The sequence below is a fragment of the Pongo pygmaeus genome, chromosome 8 (genome assembly GCF_028885625.2).
Source record: "Pongo pygmaeus isolate AG05252 chromosome 8, NHGRI_mPonPyg2-v2.0_pri, whole genome shotgun sequence".
NCBI classification, from domain to species: domain Eukaryota; kingdom Metazoa; phylum Chordata; class Mammalia; order Primates; family Hominidae; genus Pongo; species Pongo pygmaeus.
Genome location: NC_072381.2, coordinates 67511539 through 67539200, shown reverse-complemented (window position 1 = coordinate 67539200; position 27662 = coordinate 67511539). Strand labels below are relative to the sequence as shown.

General features: G+C 44.6%; 1 protein-coding gene across 12 annotated transcripts in view; it reads left to right on the top strand.

Annotated features, from left to right (window-relative positions):
* The first annotated feature begins 13058 nt into the window (after positions 1-13058).
* KAT6B (lysine acetyltransferase 6B) overlaps positions 13059-27662 on the top strand; it is a 207573-nt gene continuing 192969 nt past the window's right edge. For 3 of the 12 annotated variants that reach the window (XM_054503664.2, XM_054503662.2, XM_054503660.2), the window contains exons 1-2: positions 13059-13254; positions 26214-26283. The gene's annotated coding sequence lies outside the window, so the exon portion shown is untranslated. Of the gene's footprint in view, positions 13255-13895; positions 14365-26213; positions 26284-27662 lie in introns of those variants that run through there. The other 9 variants (XM_054503663.2, XM_054503661.2, XM_054503659.2 and 6 more) reach the window with 7 other exon arrangements.

The window sequence follows — 27662 nt, the reverse complement described above, 5'->3', positions numbered from 1 at the left end:
GCAGTGCCGGCCTGGACTCCTGAACCGCCCCCAAGGGCCATCCTTACAGAACAGTGGCTTCAGGCCTGGACTCTGAATTCAGACCTCACTGAGGGGCAAGTGGAGTGCTATGATCAACTGCTCAGTTGGGAATTCTGACCTCCCTGAAACTGCTTAACACCTCAGAGCACAGTTTTCTTGTCTGTAAAATGGGGCATAATAGCAATATTTAAAGAGAATGGTTATGAGGATTACATGAGCCAATTCAGGGAACTCACTTAGGTTGTAAGTGCTCCAAAAGTGTTAGCTATTATTAATAATATTGTTCTACCAAACACTAAAGGCATGTTCAGCAAACATGCTCCCTCAGTCCACTTCAGCATCTTGAGTTCCCACACTATCTTCCTCAGAGGTTTTGAGTGGAGCCGCAGAATTACACAACACCATCCCCAATATCAGTCCCCAACTCCTTTAATTGGCGGGAATAAAGTGTTCTTTCCCTAGCCACCCTGTAAATCAGCTCATAGGTCATTAACTGTTACTAAGAGCTCCAGACTAGACTTAGGAAGGTGCAAAGAGACCACTGAACAGATACTGGGCAGAATTTCTTTCTTTTCAGATACAGCTGTACTCCCAAGCAACATCCTTGTTTCCAAAAAATTCAACTTACACTTATGAGAAAGCTAATTATTTGGAAGCCAATAAGCCAATTTCTGTCTTAGTCCATTTTGTGTTGCTATAACAAAATATCCAGGACTGGGTAATTTATACAGAACAGAAATTTATTTCTGACAGTTCTGGAGGCTGGGAAGTCCAAGATCAAGGTGCTGGCGTCTGGTGAGGACTGCTCTCTGCTTCCAAGATGAAGCCTTGGTTGGGTGAGGTGGCTCACGCCTGTAGTCCCAGCACTTTGGCAGGCCAAGGCCAGCAGATCACCTAAGGTGAGGAGTTCGAGACCAGCCTGACCAACATGGTGAAACCCTGTCTCTACTAAAAATACAACAATTAGCCGGGCATGGTGGTGCATGCCCGTAATCCCAGCTACTCGGGAAGCTGAGGCAGGAGTATCACTTCAATCTGGGAGGTGGAGGTTGCCATGAGCCAAGATCACACCACTGCACTCCAGCCTGGGCAACAGAGCAAGACTCCATCTCAAAAATAAAATAAAATAAAATAAAATAAAATAAAATAAAATAAAATAAAATAAAGTAAAATAAAATAAAAGATGAAGGCTTGAATGCTGCATCTTCTGCAGGGGAGGAGCACTACGTCCTCACATGGCAGACAGCAGAAGGGCAGAAAGGTATGGCTTTAAGACAAATATTTGGGTCAGGTGCAGTGGCTCACCCCTGTAATCCCAGCATTTTGGGAGCCGAGGCAAACAGATCACCTGAGGTCAGGAGTTCAAGACCAGCCTGGCCAAACTGGCGAAACCCTGTCTCTACTAAAAATACAAAAAATTAGCCAGGTGTGGTGGAGGGTGCCTATAATCCCAACTACTTGGGAGGCTGAGGCAGAAGAATCACTGGAACCTGGGAGGTGGAGTTGCAGTGAGTCGAGATCACACCACTGTACTCCAGTCTGGGTGACAGAGTGAGACCCCATCTCAAAAAAATGAAAAAGGAAGATATTTGGGTTGTATTGCATTTAGGGAACGCAGTGGTTCTCCCTGCCATCCATGGCTTTGCTTTCTGCAGTTTCAGTTACCTGAAGTCAATGTGGTCTAAAATATTAAATGAAAAATTCCAGAAATAAACAATTCATATGTTTTAAACTACACACTGTTCTGAGTAACATGATGAAATCTCACACCACTCCTCCATCCTTTCTTCATCACAAGAAGGGTACAATAAAATATTTTGAGAGGGAGACTACTTTCCCATAACTTTTAGTACGGTATATTATTATATTTTTTCTGTTTTTAAGTTATTAATAATTATTTTGAGATAGAGTGTCACTCTGTCACCCAGGCTGGAACACAGTGGCATGATCATGCTCACCACAACCTCAACCTTCCAGGCTCAAGCTGTCCTCCCAACTCAGCCTGCTAAGTAGCTGGGATTACAGGCATGTGACCAGCTAATTTTTAAATTTTTGTAGAGATGCTACAATAAATTTTGTTGCCCTGGCTCTATTTTATTATTAATTATTGTTGCTAATCTTTTACTGTGCCTAATTTATAGATTAAACTTTATCATAGATATGTATATATAGAAAAAAACATAATATATATAGGATTCAGTACTATCTGTGGTTTCAGGCATCCACTGGGAATCTTGGAACATATCCCCTGAACACTACTGTTTGTTAATTTAGGTTAAGCAACACCACCTGCTATAGCAGAAAAACTTCAGCATCTCTTCGGCTTAACACAATAAGGTGTATTTCTCCTGTTACGTATCAGAACAAGTGGGAGGAGTCTGCTCCATGCAGTTACTTAGGGGTCCAGGCTAATGGCAGCTCTGCTAACTTGTAGCTTATCATCTGGAACACATGGCTTCTGAGACACTACCAAAGGGGAAGAAACGAATGGAGAATGACTCACTCTGGTTCTTAACTCTTTGAACCAGAAGTAACACATATCATTTCAGCTTCTCATCCATTGGCTGAAACTAGCCACATGGTTCTAACCTAATGGAGGGGAAGGCTATGAAATGCAGGGGTGCACAGGGACTATTTGGTGAACACTAATTTTTCTGCTACAGAGAAAGATATTACAAATAAGCTGAACTTACAGTTATTTCATGTCATCAGTTGCAATTCAGGAAACGAAATCTAGGAATTATTACAGACTGTTTACCACAGGTTATGACTCCATGTGTGGCATTGGAATTGGTAGAAAACAGATCTCAGTCTCGGTAACAGATATGCCAAGTCACACTGGCCATGGAAGTGAGGCACATGGAGCAGATGAATAGGCTGCAAACACCAGAAGGGGCAGCTCAGATAAGAGGTCCTCAAAATATGATACTTGATTTTGGAAAGAGAAAAGGTACAATGGGAACAGTTCCAAGACTATGTATGTACATATATACCACAGAAAAAAATAGCAAATGTAGTACATGTAATAAAAATAGAACACTCCATTGGTCAAATGCTAAGATGCTATGTGTTTAAAGTCACTCTTCAACAAACATACACAGAGTAGAAAAAGTGGTTTTAGACTGGGTAACAGGAAGTACTACTTTACAATAGTTAGGAAATATATTCATTCAGTCTTCATGTATTTAATGAATGTCTATAATGTGTTTGACACTTACAAGAAATCTGTAAGCATATGAAGTTTACAGTCTAATTTCTGAATTTAGAAAGATAGATCTTAGCTAAACAGATAACAGATCCTTAACCTTTTATTTTTCTTAACATTATTTATTACTACTATGTGCAAGACACTTTGGAGAATATAAAGACGAACCAACCCCAATCCCAACCCTGAAGCAATTTATAGACAAGGTTGTAGGCTGGGTGCGGTGGCTCACTCCTGTAATTCCAGCACTTTGGGAGGCTGAGGTGGGCGGATCAGTTGAGGTCAGGAGTTCAAGACCAGCCTGGCCAGCATGGTGAAACCCCATCTCTACTAAAAACACAAAACTTAGCCAGGTATGGTGGTGCACGCCTGTAGTCCCAGCTACTCAGGAGGCTGAGGCAGAAGAATTGGTTGAGTCTGGGAGGCTGAGCTGAGATTGCACCACTGCATTCCAGCCTGAGTGACAGAGCAAGACCCTGTCTCAAAAAAAAAAAAAAAGGCCCAGGTGTGGTGGCTTCCGTCTGTAATCCCAGCACTTTGGGAGGCTGAGGTGGGTGGATCACGAGGTCAGGAGTTCAAGACCAGCCTGGCCAAGATGTTGAAACTCTGTCTCTACTGAAAATACAAAAATTAGCTGGGTGTGGTGGCAGGTGCCTGTAATCCCAGCTATTTGGGAGGCTGAGGCAAAGAATTGCTTGAACCCGGGAGGTGGAGGTTGCAGTGAGCTGAGATCGTGCCACTGCACTCCAGCCTGGGCAACAAGAGCAAGACTCAGTCTCAAAAAAAAAAAAAAAAAAAAAAAGACAAGGCTGTACGAAGCTGAGCTATGCCCTCTTACAAGCAGTCTCTTGTTACTGATACCAGTAGGTATCAAGCTGGTGAAATGGTTCGCCAGCCTGATCCGCTTGGCCTTCCTTGGGATGCAACTTGAAAGATGAACTTTAACCTGAAGTTCAATAATGAACCTGCCACTTTGGGAGGCCAAGGTGGGAAGTTCGCTTGAGCTCAGGAGTTCAAGACCAGCCTGGATAATATAGTGAGACCTTATCTCATTTTTTTTTTTTAAGCCGGAGTCTTGCTCTGTCACCCAGGCTGGCATGCAATGGCGTGATCTTGGCTCACTGCAAACTCTGCCTCCCAGGTTCACACCATTCTCCTGCCTCAGCCTCCCAAGTAGCTGGGACTACAGGCACCTGCCACCATGCCCGGCTAATTTTTTTGTATTTTTAGTAGAGACAGGGTTTCACCAGGTTAGCCAGGATGGTCTCGATCTCCTGACCTCGTGATCTGCCCGCCTCGGCCTCCCAAAGTGCTGGGATTACAGGAGTGAGCCACTGCGCCCGGCCAATGTTATCTCATTTTTAAAAAATACATTTAAAGAGGAAATAATGAACTTGCCAACTTGAATGACCTGATGCTGTCTGCATTGGTTACCTTATAGCTGGAAAGGCAAATTCAGGGCCCCTGTCTGCAATTATGGTGAAAAATTGGCCAGGCACAGTGGCTCATGCTTGTAATCCCAGCACTTTGGGAGGCTGAGGCGGGCGGATCACCTGAGGTCAGGAGTTCAAGATTAGCCTGGCCAACATGGCAAAACCCGTTCTCTACTAAAAATACAAAAAAATTAGCCGAATGTGGTGGCACACGCCTGTGATCCCAGCTACTCAGGAGGCTGAGGCAAGAGAATTGCTTGAATCTGGGAGGCAGAGGTTGCAGTGAGCCGAGATCGCACCACTGCACTCCAGCCTGGGCGACACAGCGAGACTCCGTCTCAAAAAAGAAAGAGAAATTGGAATATTTCCAGATGTGGAATGATTATAATTCATGCAAACCATCCGAGGAGACTTGACATTCTTGTAAGTTCTAGTAAGTTACTTTTTTACTACTCTAGTTTCCTTAGCTGAAAAATTTAGTTCGACCTTCAGCCACAAGAGAGAGATTAACTGAGGCAAAAAACTGGAATACACGCTAAAATATTATCATTCAGTGTTAGTACCTAGAACTACTTCTTCTCTCTTTTTTTTTTTTTTTTTTTGAGACGGAGTCTTGCTCTTGTTGCCCAGGCTGGAGTGCAGTGGCGTGATCTTGGCTCACTGCAACCTCCGCCTCTGGGTGCAAATGATTCTCCTGCCTCAGCCTCCCAAATAGCTGAGATTACAGGTGTGTGCCACCACAGCCAGCTGATTTTTGTTTTTTTAGTAAAGATGGGGTTTCCCCATGTTGGCCAGGCTGGACTTGAACTCCTGACCTCAGGTTTTCCACCCTCGGCCTCCCAGAGTGCTGGGATTACAGGCATGAGCCACCACGCCTGGCCTCTTCTCTTTTTATTATACAAACCTTTTTTTTGTTTTTAATATGGGGTCTTGCTCTGTGTCCCAGGCTGGAGTGCAGTGGTGTGATCATAGTTCACTGCAGCCTTGATCTCCTGGGCTCAAGCCATACTCCTGACCTTAGCCTCCCAAGTAGCCGGGATTATAGGCACAGGCCACCATGCTCAGCTAATGTTTTAGTTTTTGCAGAGATCAGGTCTTGCTATGTTGCCCAGGCTGGTCTTGAGCTCCTGGCCTCAAGTGACCCACCTTGCCTTGGCCTCCCAAAATGCTTGGATTACAGGCATGGGCCACTGTGCCCAGCTATACAAACTTTCAATGACAAATATGTTTGAAAATTTTATAATTAAAAAAATGCAGGCCAGGTGCGGTGGCTCACGCCTGTAATCCCAGCACTTTGGGAGGCAGAGGCGGGCAGATCACGAGGTCAGGAGATCGAGGGCCATCCTGGCTAACACAGTGAAACCCTGTCTCTACTAAAAATACAAAAAATTAGCCAGGCGTGGTGGCGGGCGCCTGTACTCCCAGCTACTTGGGAGGCTGAGGCAGGAGAATGGTGTGAACCTGGGAGGTGGAGCTTGCAGTGAGCGGAGATTACACCACTGTATTCCAGCCTGGGCGACAGAGCAAGACTCTGTCTCAAAAAAAAAAAAAAAAAAAAAAAAAAAGCAGTATGGCTTTGGTTACTCGAGGGAAAGGGTGGGGGGGGCGGTGAGGGATAAAATACTATATATTGGGTACAGAGTACAGGTGTTAGGTGCGCCAAAATCTCAGATATCACCACTAAAATCTTATTCATGTACAAATAAATAAATAAGAAAAAAATGCAGTAACAAGAAAAGAAAGTAATTCAGAAGTTTCACTCTTTCATCAATTCTTTTGTTTTCTTCCATCAATTCTTTAGGCACAGTACAAAAATATTGACCGTTTGGGAACCAAGGGTAAATGAATAAATTACTCAGGGCAAGGATTTGTGATTTACCATTTAAATAAGTTGTAGGATTTGAGGCCTGGCTAAGATGATATAAAACAATTCCCTTGATTAGATCTATTCATTAATTTAACAGTTACTTATTAAGCATTGGCTACGTATCAGGCACTGTACCAAGCTCTGAGGATATAACTGTCTGCATAGGGCTTCCTGCTTTGTGGAAAACCCAACTTTAAGACAAGGCCACTAAGTGATTTGCTCAAGGCTTACACACATTAGTTGGTTACAGAGATGGATACAAATAAATCTGAGTGTCCTACTCTTAATTTGGCACTCTGTTCCACATTCCTTTGCCACTGTCCCTCTGAGCTGTGTGTTTTCCTTCTGTATTGAAGACAGAACAAGAGGCTGGGCACAGTGGCTCACGCCTGTAATCCCAGCACTTTAGGAGGCTGAGGCGGCTGAGGAAGGTGGATCACTTTGAGCTCAGGAGTTTGAGACCAACTTGTGCAACATGGCAAAACCTCATCTCTACTAAGAATACAAAAATTAGCCAGGTGTGGTGACACGGGCCTGCAGTCCCAGCTATTTGGGGGGTTGAGGCAGGAGAACCACTTGAACCCAGGAGGCAGAGATTGCAGTGAGCTGAGATCGCACCACTGCACTCCAGCCTGGGTGACAGAGTAAGACTCTGTCTCGAAAAAAAAAAAAAGAAGAAGATGAAAAAAAAACCCTTTCCAGTTAGATGAGCACATTAGGTTGCAAAAACTGGAGAAAATTGTTAGTAGTTAAATTAAACTTGACTTATACTTCCTTACCCCTGGAAATTTATAAAGTAGTCCAGTGATTCTTAAATGTACTCTGGTCAGTTAACCAGACACGAAGATAGTTTCACTGTCTATATTGAAATGGAAAATAAAAAAAGATGAAAAAAGTGAGAAAATGAACATGTTGATATAAAGTTGCCCACTCTTTTTTCATGGGAAGGGCTATCCTTTATTCAGGGAGTATGTTCTTCTTACTATTTTGGGGGATAAAATGTCCTTTATTCTATGAAATGATGCTGATAGTAGATAGCCATTAGTTCTTTTTAAAAATGTCCTTATTATCAAAATTAAAAGTTGGTGGCCGGGCATGGTGGCTCGTGCCTGTAATCCCAGCACTTTGGGAGGCCGAGGCGAGCGGATCACCTGAGGTCAGGAGTTCGAGATCAGCCTGACTGACATGGAGAAACCCTGTTTCTACTAAAAATACAAAATTAGCCAGGCATGGTGGTGCATGCCTGTAATCCCAGCTACTTGGGAGGCTGAGGCATGAGAATTGCTTGAACCCAGGAGGCAGAGGTTGTGGTGAGCCGAGATTGTGCCATTGTACTCCAGCCTGGGCAACAAGAGCGAAACTCCGTCTCAAAAAAAAAAAAAAAAGTTGGCAACTGTCAGTTTCTTCAAATTCTTTTTGAAGTGTTACTCTCCTACAAAATCCAAAAGACTGTGAATCACAAAGTTAAACACTGGGGTGGTTCAAATTTTTTTTTTTTTAGAGACAGGGTTCTACTCTGTCACCCAGGCTGGAGTGCAGTGATGGAGTCATAGCTCACTGTTGCCTCCAACTCCTGGGCTCAAGTGATCCTCCCACCTCAGCCTCCCCAGGAGCTGAGACTACAGGTGTGTGTCACCATGTCTGGCTAATATTTAAATTTTTTATAGAGATAGGGTTCTGGCTATCTTGCCTAGGCTGGTGTCAAACTCCTGGCCTCCAGCCATCCTCCCATCTCAGCCTCCCAAAGCACTGGGAATACAGGTGTGAGCCACCATACCCTGTCCAAATTTTCTTTTGTATAGCCTGGTGCTAAAAACTGTCTTTATTAAGACTATTTGGACATCACTAATTGATATGATTAGTGAAAGGCCACCTCACCTTTGAGTCTCAAAACAAAAACCAAAAGATCCCCAACAACTTTGTTCTTCAACAATCTTTAGCTAATTCTACAATCTCTTACCACTCTCCTGTCTTCCTCAGAATCTCTCATTTCAGGCTGAGGCATGTTTCTGGTTTATAGAAATCAATGGTGGGGCTGGTCTTGACCTCCTGGGCTCAAGCGGCCTCCCAAAGTGCTGGGATTACAGGCCCTGTAATTCCAGCACTTTTGGAGGCTGTTTGAACCCAGGAGGTCAAGACCAGCCTGGGCAACATGGTGAAACCCTGTCTCTATTAAAAATTCAAAAAATTAGCCAGGTGTGATGGCATACTCCTGTAGTCCCAGCTAACTGGAGGCTGAGGTGGGAGGATCGCCTGAGCCTGGGAAGTTGAGGCTGCAGTGAGGCATGATCGTGCCACTGCACTCCAGCATGGGCAACAGGAACAAGACCCTATCTTAAAATAAATAAATAAATAAGAAATAAATCAATGGTTGTTCACCCTGACTGCACAGGGTGCTTTGGAAAAATGCTGATGAAGGGCCCCTCTCCCCAAATATTCTAATTTAATTGGCCTTACGTGGGACTTAGGCTCTAGGCTGGTTCAAGAGCTCCTCAGGTGATTGTTACGTGTGGCCAGGGAGGCAAACCACAGGTATGAATGGTGTGTCTTCATCAAGTAGCTTTTGTGGCACTAGGGCAGTTACACAGATGAACAAACTGGTCCACGCAGTAGAAAAGCTAATTAGGAAAACAGGCAAAATATGACAATAGAGTAGGGTAAATGCTTTTATTTATTCCATAATTCAACAAATATTAGCTAAGCACTTAACAAGCACCAGTGCTGGAGTGAAGCCGTGCTCTCAGTCCTGTGGGCTACCTGCAAAAACCAGGAAAACTTCACAGAGGAGGCAGCAGCCAAGCAGGAATTTGGAGGAGTGCTTAGCCAAGGTCTTTATCAGATAAGGCAGGGAGTGAGGGCATGGCAGTGAGGACAGGGTGTGCTGGGCACAGACAAGTGGCAGGCTCGGGGAAGCTGGAGATGAGATACTGGTGAGGTGCAGATACGCATACCTTTAGAGGACTAAGGGGTTTAGGCTTGGTCCAGAACGCATTTAAAAGACGTTAAAGGTTTTAAAGCAGGAAATGCACAAATTAGATGTGGGTGCAGAATACTGGTATTTGAGATAACCCCAGCTGTTCATAAAGGTAGCTGTAACTAGAATTTCCTAACCAGTTTAATGCTTTGAATGATCATCCCCCATCCCCTCTGCCCTTGACTGAAGTAGCCAGACATTGTGACCTTGTGGGGTCAGTTTCTAGTCAATGAAGGGAGAGGATTCCATGTGGCAGTTGGAAGGGAAGTGTAGATCAATGTTTTTTAAGTGACTAATTGAATGTAAATAGAATTCACCATGGGCTGGGCCCTGGACAAATACATTTAGTGTTTAGTGTCCTTGCCTGTGCCTCCTTACCCAATTTCCTTTAGAAGGACTTGGTAGTGCCTCTGTGGATGTGGTACCTCTTATCAGGCTGTTTGTCTGACTTGCCTCAGAGCAAGTAAACAAACCCAAAAGATCAAACCATCTGGGTTCCCAGAGGTTCCTGCAGCTCCTCTGCACTTTATTATTCTTGTTCAGAACTCAAGGACAAATAGGTCAGATCATGAAATCAGCCCAGTACTAGGGACTATAACTTTCTGGCTAAGACACTCAGAGAAGAAGTAACTTCCTCGGTTGGGGAAGAAGAAGATTTAGCCTAGGCCAGTGGTTCTCAAATTTAGTGACTGTAAGCTTCAAGACTAGTCATGAGCTAAAAATATATTTTTGGGAGACTCGCTTCAGACTTACTGAATCAGAATCTCTGGGGTTGGGCCAAGGAACCTGTCTTTCAAACACTCATTCCCAGATCATTCTGATTCCAGTGATCTGTAGACTGCATGGAGCAGTATAACTAGTCAGTGGTTCTGGTCTGTGGTGGTGGTTGGCAGCTGTTTTGGGGTTGTGGGGGACAGGTCAGATAAGCTTCTCCATTCATAATCCTCCAGCCCAGTAGGCTTGCAAAATTTGCACCATGCTTGGTTTTCAATTCAGGCTATTTCTAGGTTAATTTCTTAATTGAGCTATTTAGCTCAGCAGAGGACCTGAGATACCACAGATAGGAGAGCGGTTTAGGAGTAAGCATTAAATATCTCTGGCTGTGTCTCTTATTATCCTTTCCAGTCCCACTTATCTGAAGAGCCAGATTTCTCAAAGGACAAGTAACCCTAGAGGGGAGTATCAATGGGAAAGCTACGGATTCCTTGCCACATCCCCGTTACAGAACTATGCTTGCTAAGAACAGAATCTCAAGAAACATATCAAGATGTTGAATGAAGACATTCCTCACTTCTGTATTCCTGAGCTCCTGGGGTTACAAGAGCACAAGTTTAGGCAAACATAGCTGATTTCTCTCTAAGGTGTCTCTTCACTTCTTGATGCACTGGAGATCCTTGTGGAATAATACATTAGTGATGAGTGTTGGGTGCTCACAAATCACCCACAATTCATTGGCTGAAGGCATCTTAAACGTGGACTTTTTGGCTTTTACTGTCTTTAGCTGCTTCTTTTAATGTACTTTAGTTTGAGTGTACAGATTTGGGGTTTTCAAATTTGTTTTTAATTAAGGCATGGTTTATTTTTATTGCTTGAGATAAAATGCAGTCTGAGGGTCACAAATGTAATTTACAAAATAAAGTGCATCTGGGCAGACCATAAGAAAAAAAAAAAAAAGAACAGAAAGCCTAACTAATGAGTGGGCCAGGATTCTTAAGTTTATTTAGTAACTTCTTGGAGAATAAAAATCCCAACACCTGCATTATAAAAAAGCACACCTTATAAGTGTCCTTCTCTTTGAAACACCTAAATGAACTAGACTGAATTATGAACTAACTAATGGTTTGTAAAAATTCACCTTGAGCAAGCTATTGAAGATACTAAATAAACGAGGCTGGGACAGAGTCTGAGGAAACCCAACCTGCTGTTTGTTTTATCAGTAATGTAACTCAAAAGTAGCCAAGCGGATGGCTGGAGTTTTCTCTGTGTTTTGTTTCCCTGGGCTGAGCCTGTGAATGCCAAGATTTAATCTAAAGAGGTTTGTGTTTTAAAAACTAACAACCAAGTAATAAAACACCTATAAAAACTGTTTATAATGGAACCGGTGACAGTTTGTAGTGTAGTATTACAACTCTTCTGCTCCCCCTCGACCTTTCTCTATCCTTTCATCCAACTCTGTGCCCTTTGTCTAAGTTCCTTTCTCACCTTGCTGCCAAGAAGCTCAGGAGGAGAGGGAGCTCACACCCCAAAGCAGCAGACCATCTTTAAAAAATGAAGTGTGTGTTGTGGTCTGCATTTGAAGACAGGGCTGCGTGTGCTGCTTGTTTTGTCTGAGATAAGGACGAAGATAAGTTGTCCTAACAAAGTACCTACCTAGTTGTACAGTGGTTTCTAATGGGAAGGTGAAGATGCCGCTGCAGTGTCAGTGGCATGAGGCTGCAGGAGTCAACCAGGGCAGGAAGCCTGGGGCCTCCCCTCCCTGGCACCCTGCATCGCCATGCCCAGGCCCAAGATGGCCCTGACTCCAGGGACAGACTTCAGGCAACAGGTGGTTTTCCACCCAGGCCACCATGCCTGAAACTTGGTTCTTTTGCAAAGCCATAATTCTCCTCCCCCTCTCAAAGAAATGGCGCCTGGGAGGGAAACTTCGTGCTCAAACTCTCTAGGAGCCATTTCTCAGCCCACCTTTCCTATTTTCTGAAGTCTCCCTTGCCAGCATCCCATTCACCTCCGGAAAGAACCAGGAGCGCTCTCTTCAGAGTCCAGAGAGCTCTGGGAGGCATGTGGGCAGCGTCAGAGTGGCCTCGCCTGGGCGGCCAGAGGAGCCCCCAGTCTCCCTCAAGTGGGCCTCAGGAACTCGGGGGGCCCAGGGGAAGCCTGGAAAACCGAACTTCGCCATCAGCCTTCCTTAGAGCGCTGGCTAAAAGAGAGGGAGGGAAGGGCCCCCCAGCGGTCTTCCCCGCCCCCCTCCCGCCTCAGCCCCTCTGCCATCCGCCTGCACCGCCCAAGAAAGCACCCAGAACGCGGCTGAGCTCGCCAGCTCCTCACAGGCAGGGAGAGGGCATCCTGGGGGGCAGCTTCCCCCTCCAGCCCGCGTCTGACATCCCCACTCCCACCCAAGGATGCCGCCGCCGTGCCCTGTCCGCAGTCGCTGAATGTCACTGCTCCCTCTTCCTCCCGATCAGGGTAGACACAGCTCCCGAGGCGTCCCCCACCCCAAAACTGCCGCGATCGCCCGAGGGCGCAAAGCCTGGGCGAAGGACGAAGTTTGGGGCCCACAGCGACGGGAGGGGGAACGCGTTGGCGAGGACCGCACCTCAGTCCCAGCCCTGGCGGGCACACTCCCCGCCCCAAACGGCCCAGGCGTCCCCATCCTCCCGCGGACACCAGCGTCCCCGCCCTCCCCCGAGGGCGGTGAGAGGAGCCCCCCGGGGCGGAGGCAGGTACCCCCGGGGCGGAGACTGGGGCGGGCGGGGTCCGGGCTGCGCCCCCGGCCAGGCCGGGCGGGCTGGCGGGCGGCGCGGGGGGAGCGGGGCTGGGCGGCGCTGCCTCGGGCTCTGTGCGCTGCAGCCCGGAGCCGAGGAGGAGGAGGCGGAGGAGGAGAAGGAGGCGGCGGCGGTGGGTCCCGGGCGGGGGGAGCGCGGCGCTGCGGACCCGGGCGGCTGGCAAAGGACGAGGCGGAGGCTGAGGAAGGCAGCGGGGAGACCCAGGCTGCAGCAACAAAGGGCAGCGAGCGATTGGCCGGGCTGCAGGCGAGGTTAGCCGGGGACCCGGGTGGCCGGAGGCAGCGGCGAACGGTGCACGTGCTTGCAGACACGGGCGAGTGTGGAGCCGGGGGGTGCACGCCCGGTGGGTAGGGGCTTGCTCCCCCGCGGCATGGGATGGCGAGGAGGCTGCAGCGACATCGTTCTGCCTGCACCTGGCCTGGGGCTGGCAGGGTAGGGGTGTGTTGCGGGGGGAAGGATGCGAGCCAGGGGGCGGACGAGTAGTCGCCCAGGACGGGACGGGAGAGAGGGTGGAGGAGGGGGCGGGATGGAACGCTCCGGGCGGCGCGCCCGTCCGCACACTCCACCGAAGGAGCTGGCGACTGAGAACCTCGAATTTTAACTTCGCGTGCCCGCCCGCGCGCGCCCGCCCGCGCCCACCCCTAAATCCTGCGGCCGCCGCCAGCGATCAGCTCTCACACAAACTTTAGCTGCGGGCTAGGGGGTTTGGGGTTGAGTGGGGGAGGGGAGAGGGAAAAGGCCTCCTGATTGGCGTCGTCTGCAGCCAATAAGGCCAAGCTCCTCTGCTGCGCGTAGACCCAATCCTTTCCTAGAGGTGGAGGGGGCGGGTAGGTGGAAGTAGAGGTGGCGCGGTATCTAGGAGAGACAAAAAGGGCTGGACCAATAGGTGCCCGGAAGAGGCGGACCCAGCGGTCTGTTGATTGGTACTGGCAGTGGACCCTCCCCCGGGGTGGTGCCGGAGGGGGGATGATGGGTCGAGGGGGTGTGTCTATGTGGAAGCGAGATGACCGGCAGGAACCTGCCCCAATGGGCTGCAGAGTGGTTAGTGAGTGGGTGACGGACAGACCCGTAGGCCAACGGGTGGCCTTAAGTGTCTTTGGTCTCCTCCAATGGAGCAGCGGCGGGGCGGGGCCGCGGCTTGGGTTTAATGAGACTCCATTGGGCTGTAATCAGTGTCATGTCGGATTCATGTCAACGACAACAACAGGGGGACACAAAATGGCGGCGGCTTAGCTCCTACCCCTGGCGGCGGCGGCAGCGGTGGCGGAGGCGACGGCACCTCCTCCAGACGGCAGCCGCGGCTTCTTTCTCAGGCAGCGGCAGCGCCCCCGGCAGGCGCGGTGGCGGTGGCGCGCAGCCAGGTCTGTCACCCACCCCGCGCATTCCCAGGGGGAGGAGACTGGGCGGGAAGGGGGAACAGACGGGGGGGATTCAGGGGCTTGCGACGCCCCTCCCACAGGCCTCTGCGCGAGGGTCACCGCGGGGCCGCTCGGGGTCAGGCTGCCCCTGAGCGTGACGGTAGGGGGCGGGGGAAAGGGGAGGAGGGACAGGCCCCGCCCCTCGGCGGGGCCTCTAGGGCAAGGGGCGGGGCTCGAGTGCGGAGGGGGCGGGGCGGGATCGGGTGGGGGCGGGGTTCGGGGAGTCGGAAGGCGGGGGCTGAGAGGGAATTTCTGAGTGGGAGTGAACTGGTAGGAGCGGTGGGGGTCCGGCGAGGGTGTAAGGAAGACAAGTGAGGGATGGGTGGGAGGAGAAGCTGGAGGTGTAGAAGCAGGTGCAGAGGGAGAGTTAGGGAGGGATGCAATTTGAGAGAAGTGGAAGGCGGACCGAGGGGTGTGTGAGGGCAGGTGAGATGATACCGAAGGCGAGATTGCAGTTGTCTGGGCGTAGAGTAGGTGGGTTTGGGTGTGGTGGATGTGGAGTAGAGTTGAAGCAGTGCAGTGTTGGTTTTGGGGAGGCATTGAGGCGCATGTGAGGAGCAGGTACGATTGCAGTGATGGGAAAGAGGTATCTGGGTGGATCGGCATGTTGCAAGAAGAAGGAGGTCTGCTAGCTTTGGGGTATGAAGTATTTTTAAAAACGTGGAAGGATGGGATGATTGTGCTTGGGAAGTTTCTGAAAGATGATGCTAAGACAGCAGAGCAAACTTAAATATGAAGGGAGGGGAGAGAGGCTGCTTAGAACTTGCAAAATAAATCTGTGGCAGAAAATCTCCTGGGGACAAGGGATTGGTAGGGGTGGGACAAGGCGGCAGGTGTGAAGAAAGTGGGTGGAGCTGTACAGTAATTTTGGGTGAATGTGATTTGGTGGACTGTGCCAGAGGTGAGGATGGGGCAAAGAAAGGTGTTAGTTTGGGAGACAAGTTGTTTGATAGGCTGTATTTATTTATTATTTTTTATAAAAATGAGAAAAGGGTCTCACTATGTTGCCCAGGCTGGTCTCGAACTCCTGGCCTCAAGTGATCTGCCCACCTCCGCCTACCTGAGTGATGGGATTACAGACGTGAGCCATGGCGACCCGTGATACGCTGGATTCATTATGTTAAACTTGATCTGGAGTCTTCAAGGGAGTGTCCGGCAGCAGGGTATCCCAGGAAGAGACATGCACCATACCTTGGGATAGGACATTTTGCATAGCTTTGAATTTTCTAGTACTTTGCTATGGGCAGAGTGCAGGGAGTGGTAGGAGATGACCAGGCAAAGGCAGAGGAGGGGTTAGATTACAAATGGTGTCCTATGCCCCATGAAGGAGTTTGAGCCCTGTAATTGGTAGAAGGTGTTGGGACGTGTTAAAGAGAGTATTAGACAGAAGTTGTGAAGGGGTAGTGATAAAGAATTACAGATGTGGGAAATAGGAAATGAAGACCAATGAACCAAGTATGTTTGGGGTTGGAGGTACCAAGGAAATTCAGGGTAGAGCATATGAGGACCCCTCCTATATGGACAGAAGGTGGAAGTAGCAAATGGGAATTAGTTGTGTTCGAACAGTCTTAGTTCTATGGGGCCCCAAGAAGATTGTGTGTGTGTGTGTGTGTTTTTTTTTAAAAGTGCATTCTTCCTGTCTTACTTGTATACCCTAGATATTTTGGCATAGCCTTGAAATAAAACACTCCATTTTTTTCTTACTCATAAGTTTTTTTTGTTTTTTTTTTTGAGACGGAGTCGCAGTCTATCGCCCAGGCTGGAGTGCAGTGGCGCCATCTCGGCTCACTGCAAGCTCCGCCTCCCGGGTTCACGCCATTGTCCTGCCTCAGCCTCCGGAGTAGCTGGGACTACAGGCGCCCGTCACCACGCCCGGCTAATTTTTTGTATATTTAGTAGAGACGGGGTTTCACCGTGTTAGCCAGGATGGTCTCAAACTCCTGACCTTGTGATCCGCCCGCCTCAACCTCCCAAAGTGCTGGGATTACAGGCGTGAGCCACCGCACCCGGCCATTCATAAGTTCTTTACACATTTATCAAAATGAATTTGTACAGTATTTTATGTTTTTAAGAAGGAGAGGACAATGCGCATGTTTCTTCTTTTCCGAGAACTTCTACTGAGAGTTAAAGGTTGGGGTGGTGAAGTGATGGTTTAAACAAAAAAAAGAAAATAAAAGATAGAGACAGAGGAAGATTTTAACATTAAAGGAGGAATTTAGGGAATGGCTGATGGTCGTGACACGGTCGGCAGAGGAAGTTTTGCTTACCAGCCACACTTAGGCTTCTGAGTAGAGTGGATATTATGTCATTGCTATTATAGCATGTGTTTATTTCACACACTGCTTTTGAAGATCGGGTGGAAACTGTCAGATGTGAGGCATAGCATGAATGAAAGGTAAATAGCGTGAGTATTAGAAAGTAGAAGAGGAAGTTTAATAATTTTAATATGCTTCAGAAGCTCTCATGGACTTTCACATATCAATTAATAAAAGATGTAACTAAGTGATCTGGCTTTCAGTCTCCTAGTTCTCTATAGTGTACCGTCAGTTTTCCACGTGCTTACACATGCCGACATTTGTACTGAGAGAAAAGGAAATAGTTTTTTTTTTTTTTTTTTTTTTTTTGAGACAGTCTTGCTCTGTTGCCCAGGCTGGAGTGCAGTGGCACGATCTCGGCTCACTGCAACCTCCACCTCCTGGGTTCAGGTGATTCTCCTGCCTCAGCTTTCCAGGTAGCTAGCATTACAGACATGTGCCCAGCTAATTTTTGTATTTTTAGTAGAGGTGGGGTTTCGCCATGTTGGCCAGGCTGGTCTCAAACTCCTGACCTCAGGTGATCCACCCACCTCGGCCTCCCAGAGTGCTGGGATTAAATAAATAGTTTTATGTGGCCGAGTGTGGTGGCTCATGTCTGTAATTCCAGCACTTTGGGAGGCTGAGGTGGATGGATCACGAGGTCAAGAAATCAAGACCATCCTGGCCAACATGGTGAAACGCCGTCTCTACTAAAAATACAAAAAATTAGCTGGGCGTGGTGGCGGGCGCCTGTAGTCCCAGCTGCTCGGGAGGTTGAGGCAGGCGAATCACTTGAACCTGGGAGGCGGAGGTTGCAGTGAGCTGAGATTGCACCACTGCACTCCAGCCTGGCGACAGAGCGAGACTCTGTCTCAAAAAAAAAAAAAAAATAAGGAAATATTTTATGTAAGTAGGGATGTGTGAGCTGTAGTGATCAGTCTTTGTTGCAGAATGGTAAATGATGCATGGATGGGAGAAGTGGGGTGATGGAATATTTCTTCCCTGTAATGCCTTAATTTGCATTTCCAAAGCACCTTTAAGCACCTTTTTATAGGACTCCCAGGATCTTCTGATACCTGTCTTCTCACAGACCCCAGAAAGAGAATACACCAATTTTCGTATCATCCATTCCATTGTTGCCGAATATTTAAGTTGTTTCAAGTTTGGGGCAATTGTGAACAAAGCTGCTATGAGCATTCCTATACCTGTCATCTGGTGCCCATGTGCACAAGTTTCTCTAAGGTATACACCTAGGAATGAAATTGCCAGTTTATAGCTAGGGTGACCATTTGTCCTGGTTTTTGCTTATTTTCCCAGTGTAACTGTAACACTTTTAGTTTTCAAAAGTATCTAGGTTTAGATGATGAATTGTATGGTCACCTAGTCATAAGATATGCATGTCTTCATCTTTACTAAGTACCAAACTCTTCTAAAGTATTGCACCAGGTTACACTCCCTCCAGCAATATATGAATTCCCTTGCTTCTCACCCTCTCCAATCTCAGCCTTTTTAGCTTTTATAATTTTAGCCAATATGGTAAATTTTGCGCTTACCTGATTAGTAATCAGATTGCACAGCTCTTCATATATATATATATATATATATATATTTTTTTTTTTTTTTTTTTTTTTGAGACAAGAGTTTTGCTTTTGTCGCCCAGGCTGGAATGCAGTGGCGTGATCTTGGCTCCCTGCAACCTCTGCTTCCTGGGTTCGAGCGATTCTCCTGCCTCAGCCTCCTGAGTAGCTGGGATTACAGGTGCCCATTACCACAACCAGCTAATTTTTTGTATTTTTAGTAGAGATGGGGTTTTGCCATGTTGGGCAGGCTGGTTTTGAACTCCTGATCTCAGTTGACCTGCCCGTCTTGGCCTCTCAAAGTGCTGGGATTACAGGCGTGAGCCTCTGCGCCCGGCCAGCTCTTCATATACTTTTTTAGCCATTTAGATAGCCTCATTTATAAAGTTCTGTTCAAGTCTTTTCCACCCTGCTTTTAAAAGTTGGGCCTTGTATCTTTTATTGCTATTTAGAAGCTCTTTATTTACTGTGAATACAAGTCCTTTGTCATGTGTGTGTGTTGCAAATACTGTGGCTTGCCTTTTCATTCTCTTTATGGTGTCTTTTAATGAACAGAAGTTCTTAATTTTAATGGAGTCAAATTTATTGGTCTTTATGGTTAGTGCCTTTTGTGTCTTGTTTTAAGACTTTTCCTACCCTGAGGTCAAGAAGATATTCTCCTATGCAGTACTATCTTTTAAAAGCTTTGTTGACCTTAAACAGTGTATAACTATGAGTAAAATACACTCTTCTTGACCCCAGCCTCACCATTACAATCTATTTTTGCTTTCCTTCACTTTCTTCTATTCTCTGTCTTGAATTTTTACTTCTCTGCGGCTGTAAGAGCCAGGTGCTGACTTCTCCTGTCTCTTAGGAGAAAATGGTCATATAGACAGAAGTTCAGCCAGATTAGATTTTACAGGCCTCCAGCTGACTGTATTGCCCTTTTTCCTTTTATGAGCTAGCATTTTATTGTGTTCCTGCTATGTGTCTGCCATCATCCTTGCTGCTTTCATATTTGTTATCTCAGTGATTCCTCTTAACGGTTCTGTAAAACAGAGAAGTATTCTCATTTTTACAGAAGAGAAAACAGAGACTTTGATTTAGTAACATGTCCAATATCCCCTAGCCTAGGTAGCTAGCAGAATGGGGACTGGATCCCTGACTCTGATACTTCCCATCACAGCACACCTACTTGTTGATTAAAATGTCAGAAACCTGTTTTTTGATAACATCCAAAACCAAAAAGAATAACTTTCTTACTCTTGATGTAACATGCCGTAACTAAAGCACACAAAGCTAACTATTGTGAAACTGGATAAAATACCTCTCTGTATATAGCCAGTGCACCTTAAGTGATCCATGGGTGGATGACAGAAGGTCTGTTAACCCTTGAAAATGTATACCAGTGTATGTGGGTACATGTGCTTATTTTTTAGAGTAGAGCTATAATATTTATGAAACTCTCAAAAGGGAACCTGAATTTTTCAGGGTATCTGGATATCTGGTCTGAAGACATCTGTAATACAGTTAACAAAGAATCCTGTAATAATCTGTCTTTCAAAAGAATCATAAAAAAGTTAAGATGTCAGATTTTTCTCAGCCAGGTGCAGTGGCTCATGCCTGTAATCCCACTACTTTGGGAGGCTACAGTGAAAGGATCCCTTGAGCCCTGGAGTTCAAGACATGCCTGGGCAACATAGGGAGACCCCCGCCTCTATTTTTATTTATTTATTTAGATTTTTTGGTATCTTTATCTTATTTATTTAGTTGAGATAGAGTTTTGCTCTTGTTGCCCAGGCTGGAGTGCAATGGCGTAATCTTGGCTCACTGCAACCTCCGCCTCCTGGGTTCAAGCAATTCTCTTGCCTCAGCCTCCCAAAGAGCTGGGATTACAGGCATGCACCATCACGCCTGCTAATTTTTTGTATTTAGTAGAGATGGGGTTTTACCATGTTGGTCAGGCTGGTCTCAAACTTCTGACCTCAGGTGATCCACCTGCCTTGGCCTGCCGAAGCGCTGGGATTATAGGCATGAGCCACCGAGCCTGGCCTTATATCTCTATTTTAAAAAGTTTTTTAAAAATCACATTTTTTGGCCAGGTGCGATGGCTCATGCCTGTAATCCCAGCACTTTGGGAGGCTCAGGCGGCTGGATCATGAGGTCAGGAGTTCGAGACCAGCCTGGCCAACATGGTAAAACTCCGTCTACTAAAAATAGAAAACAACAACAAACAAACAATGGCATAGTGGCATGTGCCTGTAATCCCAGCTACTGAGAAGGCTGGGGTGGGAGAGTCGTTTGAACCCGGGAGGCGGAGGTTGCAGTGAGCCAAGATCGTGCCATTGCACTCCAGCCTGGGCAACAGGGCAAGACACTGTCTCAAAAAAACAAAACAAACAAACAAACAAAAAAAAAACCAAAAAAAACATTGTTTTCCTTAATACATTATTCTCAGTCTTTGTCATCAAAAACCAACTAAAGCTAATTTGTAATTAAGGAGAAATCTAGGATTGAATAGTAATTTTTAAATGCCAAAAAAAGGCACTCTAAATTTAGTTGATTATTTCTTAAGTGAAAGTGCTTAGTTATAATACATCATTACTAATCAGTGTACCCTGGCTCCAAAGGCCTGATGACTTCAAATGACTTTTCATCTTGTCTCTAAATTCCTCTGTTTTACAAGGGATCAAATTTCCTGTGAGGTTCCTAACAGTGTGATTAAATTTTAGAGACTGAAACTATTGAGCACTTAAATGCAGGGATAACTATGCAAACCTAATTCATGGGTTTCACCAGGAGATTTGGGACCTGTCTCTACTAATTTATGATGATGATATTGAAACTAATCTTTGTTAGGGATTATGGAAGCCATAATAGTTTATTGATGGTTCAGTTATTGTTTGTTGAAGCACATTTACACAATTATAGTTTAATGACATAACAAGGATATTGTCAACTAGGAGAGCATGACATGAAAAATTAAACTTGCAATTAATATAATATGTATTAGTTGAAATGATAATTTTTATGGTGATTTAGCCTCTTAGAAATCCTTGGAAAACATTATTAGCTTATGAATTGAAAACTCTCTTTGTTAATGAGTAGTGGGAAAGAACTTAGTGTTACTCTAAAAAGATGGGGAATTAAATATTCAGTTCAACTAACGTTTTATTGAGTGCCTGCTCTGGGCTTGCTGCTGAGTTAGGCTCATAAATATATGTTGAACAAGATTGATGTTTGCAGAGATGAAATACTGGTTGCTTTTGTTTTTTCTTTCAATCACCCTTCCCTCCAGAGTAGATGGATACTATTGCCAGAGTGATTCAAACATTCAACAGGTTTGTGTGTGTATGTGCATGCCCTTCCCTGTGCATTGTGATGTCACCTGCTCCTGCAGTGGCTTCCTATTCGTCTGTCACATTCACACACCACAGCTTGGCTTTTTTCACAGCCAACTTTATTTCTGGTTTTTTTTTTTTTTTTTGAGATGGATTCTGGCTCTGTTGCCAGGCTGGAGTGCAGTGGTGCGATCTCAGCTCACTGCATCCGCTGCCTCCGGGGTTCAAGCAGTTCCCCTGCCTCAGCCTCTCGAGTAGCTGGGACCACAGGCACGCACCACCACGCCTGGCTAATTTTTTGTATTTTAGTAGAGATGGAGTTTTACCATGTTGGCCAGGATGGTCTCAATCTCCTGACCTCGTGATCTGCCCACCTTGGCCTCCCAAAGTGTCAGGATTATAGGTGTGAGCCACTGCGCCCGGCCTATTTCTGTTTTTTATTTTTTAATTATATTTGTCTTTTTTAGAGACAGAGTCTTGCTCTGTTGCCTAGGCTGGAGAGCAGTGGCGCAATCATAGCCCACTGTAGCCTCAACCTCCTGGGCAGCTCAAGAGATCCTCTTGCCTCAGTCTTCCAAGTAGCTGGGTCTACAGGTGTACACCACCACACCCACCTATTTTTTTATTTTTGTAGAGGTGGGGTCTTGCTGTGTTGCCTAGGCTTGTCTCGAGCTCCTGTCCTCAAGTAATCCTCCTGCCTTGACCCCCCAAAGTGCTGGGATTAGAGGTATGAGCCATTGTGCCTGGCCCAACTTAATTTCTTTATCCCTTTTGAGCGTATACCTGTTCTAGTCAGGCACATGGACTTGGTGTCTGTTTTGTTTGACAGCTCATTCTTAGCTTCTGTGATTTCACTTTGATTTCCTTCATTCATTCCCTGATACATTTATTTAGCAAATAGGCATTGAAACCCTCTTATGATGAAGTTGCAGTCTTGGGAAATCTTAGGGTATACAAAGATGAATCAAGCATGAATCCTGTTTTTAAGAATTTTACAGTCTAGTAGGGGCGACAAGGTTAATACACAAGTAAGCATAATAGAAAGTGGGAAATGAATGTCAAAACAGTAAAAAAGCTAAAAGCTTCCTGTTAGACAAAGATGTTTGGGCTTTTCAGAAGTTGTTGTTTGCACTGGGCCATGAAGGATTTGAATTTGGGCAGAGGGACGGTGGGACACTTATCCAGGCTCAGCATTATCTTTCAAGGTCCAGTTTCAGTCCCATCCATCCAAGAGATGTTCATCCGTCCTCCACATGGTTTCAGCAAGGTAGTATAGTCACAGTTGTTTCCAGACTTCTTCCTTCTGTAATCAGAGGAACACTTTCTTTAAAGCGAATCTTACGGGGAAGACCAAATATACGTAAAACAGTTAAAGTGGAGCTGCACTGTTGGGTTCAAGGTGCTGCGATGGCCCAAAGTTTAACCCACAAAGGGTACCTGAAGGTAATACCTGAAGTAACTCCTTGTCACAGAGATCCAAAGAGCCTAGTTTGAAAACCTCTGGAGAGATGGAAAGAGTTTGGGCTTTGGCATCTGAATTAAAATCCTTCATGACTTAATGGCTCTGAGATCTTGGCTAAGTCCAGCCTGTTTTCCTTTTGTAAAAACAGCAATGCTACCTTACAGGGTTGTTTTAAGGTTTACTGATAATCTATGTAAAGTACCTGGACCACAGTAGGTGTCAGGAAATGGTTGGTATTATTATTATTATAGTTTAGTGCTTTGTTATTTCTTTTTTTTTTAAACAATTTATTGAGGTGAAACTCACATAACATAAAATGAAAAAAGCATTAAAAAGTGAACAAATCAGTGGCATTTAGTACATTCAGTGTTGTGTCACCACTGCCACTATCAAGTTACAAAACATTTCTATTGATCCCAAATAAAACCCCTTACCCATTAAGCAGTTTCTCTAGATATGTCCCTGAGACTCCACCAATCTATGTTTTGTCTATGGATTTATCTATTCTGGATGTCTCATATGAATGAAATTATATGATGTGTGGCCTTTTGTGTCTGGCGTCTTTCACAGCATAACGTGTTTGAGGTCCATCCGTATTGTAGTAGCATGTATCGAAACTTCATTGCTTTTTATAGTTGTATAGTATTCTAGTGTATGGATATACCACATTTTGTTTATCTGTTCATCTGTTGGTGGACATTTGGGCTGTTTACACCTTTTGGCTATTGTGAATAATTTTGTTATGAACATGAGTGTATGTGTACTTATTTGAGTATCTGTTCTCAATTCTTTTTGAGTCTATACCTAGAAATGGAATTACAGAACCATATGGTATTTCTGAGTTTAACTTTTTGAAGAACTGCCAAACAGTGCTTTGTTATTTCTTAATTGCTTCTTATATGTTCTGTCTCTAGCTTTGCTTTGTATTCCCCATAGTACCTACCACAGGGCTGCATGCAGGGAGCATCAGCTCGCTAAATATTTGTTGGTTTTTCTTTGATTAGTATTTATAACCTCACCTCCCAGTTCACATGTTTTGGGCCTGAAGCATTGATTTCAGAGGAAATAGATGCATCCAGGATTTGAAAGATAACAAATATCACCATATGGATGGCGTTTGATGTTGTCAGACAACAGATATTTGTTAACCAAGGACACTATTTTGAGCAACTCTGCCAATAACCTGAGCTGGGTGCTGATGGAAGAAAAATAAATCAAGGTCCCTTCCCCTAAACAGTTCTGTTCTGTTTCGGAAGATACTGCTTAGATTTGTGGATGCTCACTCAGTTACACAATGGGCTTTGAAAAAATCCAGGTTTTCCGACAGTGATCCCTTTGGGGAAAAAAAAGAAAGAAAAAGCCAGGAGCTTATGAAAGTAAAAGAGTTAAAAATAACTGTTAGCAAGTAAAACTCAGGATGACAAAAGTGTAAACTCTATTATTAATCTTTGTTTTTTTCTACCACTGTTTTTTGGCTCATCCATAATCTCATGACTCGAGTGTTATGACATTGATTTTGAAACAACACACACAGCTTTAGTAAAAGCTTAGAGGAGGCCTCGCATAATACTTATGATCCAGGATATTTTGACTCTTCTTATGCTGACATGAATATTTCTGAATAGTGTTGATGTTTATGTAATACCAGTGAAGCTAAAAGCTCAGTGCTGGACTAAGCATTTCTCTAGATATGTTTAGAATATTTGTAATGAATGATGTAAATAGTGTTATATTATAAGACCGTATGATACAACCATATAATTTACTGATATTTTGTAGTTAAAAATAAAATGATTCACAACCTTAGAAAATAGAATAATTTAATTCGATGTAGCATAAATCCCCAGAATTAATTTAGGATGATTTGCTACCTTTTTGATAGCCTTTTAGTCCAACCTTCAAGTTTTTATAGAAAAAAAATGAGAATAATGATTTTATGGTTTTCGCTTGTGATAGAATGTCCCATCTACATGTGAAACAAATCCCTGTGCTCTGAAAAAGAGAAATGGTGTGGATAATTCCAAATCAGGAAAAAAAATCATTTCTATTTGGCTTTTGAATGAATTATGCATTTTTTTTCCTGTGGATTTGTCTTTCCAGTTAGATACTGCTTAGGCTAAAATGAAATTGGTTTTCAGTCTATTCTCTTGCTTATACGAATTTACAGTGGGGCCAGTGGGATGTTGGAAACAAATCAGCCTAAGATTAAAAAATTTGCAGTGGATAATATACAAAGTGGATAATATACGTGTGTTTAGTTGAGCATTGGCTATAGATAAGAGACTTCTGATTTTGTTCCTCTCCTAGCTGTGTATTTTTTTTTTTTAAACACTGTGATTCTGCTTGTAGCAAAGAGCTGCTGAGTTACATCTGCTTCTGCCTAATTAACTCTGTTGGTTGGTGTCAGATGAGAGCTAATTTTGAGATTAAATTGAGGAGTGGGGTGTGTGTCGTGGCTGGGGGAAGGGAGAAGGAGGATCCAAGGTTGCTTGATTGTTTTACATAAGATCAAAATGCAGTTATTCACAATTGTTCTTTTAAATTTATTTTTTGCTTTTCAAGTAAAAATAATCACTGCTGTCCTAAAATGTGACTTGTGTCAAAACATATTTACTATTATGTAAACTGGTAGATTTTTCTTGTAGGTGAGCTTATTGGTCATATCTGGGTAGTCCATTCAGTACCTAGGTGCCTGGTGGCCTTTGGGACAAACAGCGAATGCTGCCCAGGAATGCGAATGCTGACCTTAAAACAACTTTTGACTATCTTTTTTTCCGATAAATGTTATATCTGTTTGGCTATTTGAGTAGTAGAGGGTTTTTGTTTTTGTTTTTCCATGTTGAGATTTTTTCTTAGGAATCTATCACAAACCTGATTTTTAAAATTTGAACAGGTCTGGGCTTACGGATGAAATTTACTTCTTAGGCACTTCGCTGGGTCCTTGTGGCTTCATTTTCTGTCTCAAGTTCCATATTTATAAGAATCTTTCAGTGGTCTGAAAGAATTATTATATCACCAAATGTAGTATAATAACTCATTGGAGCTGTTTGTCTTGAATGGTTATGGAGATACACGGATGGTTGCTGAATTTAAGGATGTCCTTATGTCCAAATGAACATTTCCTTTTTTCTTTTGGCAGATTTGCCTGAAGACCTGGATAATCTCCATTTTTGTCATGGACTGTTAAAACGTTTGAAGTTCCAATTCTGGTACTTTCCCTTATTTTATTACATTTTTAAGGTATAAAATGACAAGTCTTATTGAAATGTGTTGGTAATGGATATAAACAATTGTTTTATGGATATAAATGATTGTGGGTAAAGATTTGTGGGCTGAGTGCGGTGGCTCACGCCTGTAATCCCAGCACTTTGGGAGGCCGAGGTGGGCGGATCACGAGATCAGGAGTTTGAGTCCAGCCTGGCCAACATGGCGAAACCCTGTCTCTACTAAAAATTAAAAAATTAGCTGGACGTGGTGGTGGGTGCCTGTAATCCCAGCTACTTGGGAGGCTGAGGCAGGAGAATTGCTTGAACCTGGGAGGCAGAGATTGCAGTGAGCCGAGATCATGCCATTGCACTCCAGCCTGGGCGACAAGAGCAAGACTCTGTCCCCCGCCAAAAAAAAAAAAAAAAAAGATTGTGGTAAAAGCTTGTCATGAAGGTATATTTTAGGTATCTATTAGTTATGAAACACATTTTGTTTTTGTTTTGTTTTGTTTTTTTTGAGTTGGAGTTTCGCTCTTGTTGCTGAGGCTGGAGTGCAATGGTGCAATCTCGACTCGCTGCAACCTCTGCCTCCTGGGTTCAAGCAATTCTCCTGCCTTAGCCTCCTGAGTAGCTGGGATTACAGGTGCATGCCACCATGCTTGGCTAATTTTTTGTATTTTTAGTAGAGATGGGATTTCACCATGTTGGCTAGGCTGGTCTTGAACTCCTGACCTTGGGTGATCCACCCGCCTTGGCCTCCCAAAGTGCTGGGATTACAGGTGTGAGCCACCACACCCGGCTATGCATTTTGTTTTAATGTATGTTCGTTTGCTTGTGTAACCAAAACACCTAAAAGCAACTTGGCAATATTGGGCACTTTTCCTGTGACCTCTTCTACTTTCTGCAGTTGTATTTTGTGCAATCAAATTAAATTAGTTGTGATTCATCCTGAATAAATGATGAAAGATTAAATAATTACTTGGATACAGTGAAATATCTTCTAATGAAATTTTGCCTGAAACCATTTTACTTTGGAAAGATCAATTTCCTGTTCTAAACTAACTGACAGAGAATGATTCTGTGTTCTATCCTGAAAGTGGTTGCACTGTGAAAGCCAGTGATTTCATTCCTAAACACACTGTGTTCCAAGTCTAACATTTTTGTCAAGGGTTTATATAATGAAACAAAAGTGAGTACTTATTAGATTTGTAGATGACATATATGACAGAATCAAGATTCAAAACAATCTTTAGCAGGTTGGAAGATAGGCTTAAATCAACGAGATGAAATTGAATGGTAATAAACGTTAAATCGCAACATTTCAATTTGCAGAAGGAAAGGGGTGGAAAGACTCAACTTGACAGCACTTTTTGAAAAAAGAT